The sequence below is a fragment of the Pseudonaja textilis genome, unplaced genomic scaffold (genome assembly GCF_049901715.1).
Source record: "Pseudonaja textilis isolate UNSWEBS1 unplaced genomic scaffold, rPseTex1.2 PTEXCTG495, whole genome shotgun sequence".
In the NCBI taxonomy this organism is placed as follows: Eukaryota; Metazoa; Chordata; class Lepidosauria; order Squamata; family Elapidae; genus Pseudonaja; species Pseudonaja textilis.
In genome coordinates this window covers 1-3,601 of record NW_028262736.1, presented here as the reverse complement: position 1 = coordinate 3,601, position 3,601 = coordinate 1, and the positions used below count along the sequence as shown (strand labels likewise).

At 49.7% G+C, this 3,601-nt stretch overlaps 1 long non-coding RNA gene across 1 annotated transcript; it reads left to right on the top strand.

The window, feature by feature from the left end:
- The first annotated feature begins 6 nt into the window (after positions 1-6).
- Positions 7-3,601, top strand: LOC113454139 (uncharacterized). The gene is made up of 3 exons (XR_015740529.1): positions 7-152; positions 2,592-2,764; positions 3,572-3,601. It is a non-coding gene; the product is annotated as an uncharacterized LOC113454139 (long non-coding RNA).

Here is a 3,601-nt window from a genome sequence, read left to right as displayed (position 1 = left end):
CATCTTCAAGATTTATGAGATTGACGATGCCCTCGGAATCAGCCGCCCAGATTTCACCCGCCTCAGCCCCGCTCTGTTGCAGCAGAAGCTCAGCAAGGCCTGCACGGCCCCCCGGAAGGTTCCAGAAAAAGGGCGCCTCACCAAGGCCGAAAGTGAGTCCATCCCCAGCCTCAGCCTTCTCTATACAAGTAGTGTGTCCAGCCTTGGCCCTTTGAAGACCAGGGGTGACTTCAACTCCCAGAATTCCCCTGCCAGCACATGCTGCCTGGGGGATTCTGGGAGTTGAAGTCCACCGGTCTTCAAGGGGCCAAGGTTGGATATCCCTGCTCTAAACCCACCCAGAAAATGGTTCCTGTCAGAATCAAACATCTGCCTTGGAGGTTCTCATGGAGAATCTCCTGTCAGGGTTCCAATAGTAATTAAATCCTGAGCCTCAAATCTAATTTAATCCTGAGCCTCAAGCCAAGTGTTGTGCCCCTGTCAGAATCTGATTCAGAGGGGGAGGCTGAGCAGCTGACAGGGTGGGAGAGTGTGGCTCCATTGGCTGTGGAGGAAACTGGGGAAGGGCACAGTCCCGCTGGGCAGAGCAAGAGAGAGGTAAAACAAGTGAGAGGGAGTTCGGAGGAAGATCCAGGCCCACCCCCTCTTCATCCTAGGGCATCCAGGGAGGAATGGAGAAGGGAGCAACGTGGGTGGCATGGCTTACGGGGGAGGAAAAGGCCCTGATTCCCTTCATTAGCTGCAGTTGGGAACACAGTGTTTAAAAAGGGAAGCTGCGCGCAGCAAGATGTTGGGAGCAAATCGTAAATTTATCTGGTCTCCTTGTGGCTTATCTGGGTTCTTGGCATCTTCCCAATTGTGCGTGTGTTTTGTTGACCTTTCAAGTCTGCAATTCCTTCTCCTGCCCTGTCCAGTTATTTACTGCAGCATGGTTTGTGTGGATTTTAAGTTACAGTTTGTGTGTCCGTTGTTTTCGGACTGAATTTCCTCCACTTAACGACTGTTCTTGGGAGAGTTTTTTTTTTTCTCCAGCCAAAGGTAACCTGGACATTGGGGGCAAAGTTGGAGGTATTAAAGGGACTCTTCTTACTTATGTGACTGTGTTGCCTGTGTGCCACGCCCCGTTGGGTCATCACACCAAGCTTCCAAAGAAATCCAGTCATTTATTAGGAGCCTCATGCTGGAACAGACGAGGGGGAGCCAACTCTGACCTCAGTTAATTTGCATTTTGCCTCTGACCCTGTTTCCCTCTCCCTCCAAGAGGAGCCATCAGGCACATTCCCCAAAGAAGCCATTTTGTGTGGGTTGTAAAGGTCACTCCCTCCGGCCGCTGTGGGTTTCTGTGGAGACGACCTTGGCGTTATCGGTTGGAAGGTGCTTTGTTCTGACTGAGACGCCAGCTCTTGGATGCAGCTGTGATGACGTTCGCTTTCCCGTCCCCGTTGCCTGTAGCAACTCGAGAGCCGTTCAAGAATGCTTTGGGAGTTGACCTCTCCCTTTTGTTATTCTACTGAAGGCCTCTGAGCTTCCACGCCCCAGCCATGACTGGTTGTCTCTGGTCAGAACTTCCGGAGTTTGAACCTCTAATGCAGGGGTTTCAAACTCGAGAGCTTGAAGACTGGTGGACTTCAACTCCCAGAATTCCTCCTCCTCCTCCTCCTCCTCCTCCTCCAGTCATGTTAGCTCAGGAATTCTGGGAGTTGAAGTCCACCAGTCTTCAAGCCTCGAGTTTGAAGTCGCCTGCTCTAAAGTTTCAAGCAATGTGGAGATGACCAGGATGCTTCTGTCCACTAGGAACTTCTCAAACCATCCAGGGCCCCATGAAAAGCTCTCTGAGGCACATAGGAGAAGCACATCTGCTTGGAACGGCCCCTGACCCATTCTTCCATGGGGGGAGGGTGTGTGAACTCTTTAGTGACATACACGTCCTTCCCGGCCTTGTATCACGTGTTTTGCAAGTGCCCTGTGTGCTTCTGTACCGGAAACAAATTCCTTGTGTGGCTACTACGCTTGGTCAAAGAATGCTTTCTTAGTCTATTCTATTCTATTCTATTCTATTCTATTCTATTCTATTCTATTCTATTCTATTCTATTCTATTCTGTTCCATTCTGCTTTCCATATTCTGTTTTTTTCTATTCTGTTCTAGTGTTTTCCATATTCTACTCTGTTGTTTTTTTATATTCTATTTTGTTCTGTTTTCTATATCCTATTCTGTTTTCTATATTCCATTCCGTTCTGTTGTTCTGTTTTCTATATTCCATTCTGCCTATTCTGTTTTCTATATTTTATTCCATTCTGTTCTGTTTTCTAATCTGCTCTGTGCTATTCTGTTTTCTATATTCCATTCTGTTCTATTCTCTTTCCTATATTTTATACTGTTCTATTCTGTTCTTTATTCTATATTCCATTCTATTCTGATTTTTTTTTTTAAATTCTGTTGCGTTTTCTCTATTCTGTTTTTTTCTGTTCTGTGCTCTGTATTCTATTCTGTTCTCTTTTCTCTCTTGAGTAGCCTAGTCTACTCAAGTCACCTAGTCTGCTCTATTCTGCTTTTCTAAGGTTATTCCTCCCTCCCCTTCCTATTTTCCAGAGTACATCTATGGCTCGCTGGCCACGCTGCTGGTGTGCGTGTGCGCCCTTTTCGGCATTGTGGTTCTTCTCTGCACCGCTTGCATCAGTGCCTACCAGTATGTCATCCAAACCTTTGTCAGCCTGGCTGTCGGATCGCTCACTGGGGACGCCCTGCTGCACCTCATCCCCAAGGTCCGTGCCGGGGGGGACGGGGACGGGGGGCTTGAAAAGGGGGCCCTAAAGGTTTGGGGGAAGGTCACAGGTTGGCCACTCCCTGAGGTGCTGGTTTAAGTTGGGGTCTGCAGCCTGGTTGGTTCCTTCCATCCGAAGGAACCCAGCTCCCAAAACACGACAGATGTGAACTCAAAAGATTCCTTTTTAATTTTCATCTCCATCCATTCATCTCCACCCCCTGCCTTTTATCCCCAGAGCTAGGGTAGGGCTTCGCTAGCAGCGGTGGCTCTTCCGTCCCGAGGACCGGCTCATAGATTTCCACTGCTCTCCTCTCCCTTCTGGGCATCTGCGCATCAGGCACTGGGCCCAGCTGTTCCTCCTCTTCCTCATCAGCCCCCTCCAGACCTAGGGGCTGTTGACTCTCCATCTGAGGGCTGATGGATGGCCCAGGCTCTGCCTCCACCTGTCTCTCTCTGCCAGCTCCATCCCCTCTTCTTCCCCTTCAGAGCTCTCAGGTTGCCTTGAGGCTGACTCCCACACCTCCTCCCTTCCTCCCTCCTCCTCTTCTTCCTCTGATTCGTGGCCGACAGGCCACAACACAAAAATGTAATGGAAGTGTAACTCGTAGCTCGCCAGATCTCACCTCTGATGGGCAGGCTCCATTGCAGGGGTTTCTCAGGATTTGGGCCGTGAAGAAATGTGACGGAAGTGTAATTAGTAGCTCCACCAAACCAGGCCTTCTCGTGATGTACTGTTGCTACGAAGACCCTTCTCTCTTTCCATCCTGGGTTGCAATCACCCTCGGGCCCCCGCTCTCGCTTTCAGTTCTTGGGCCTCCATTCTCACTCGCACAGT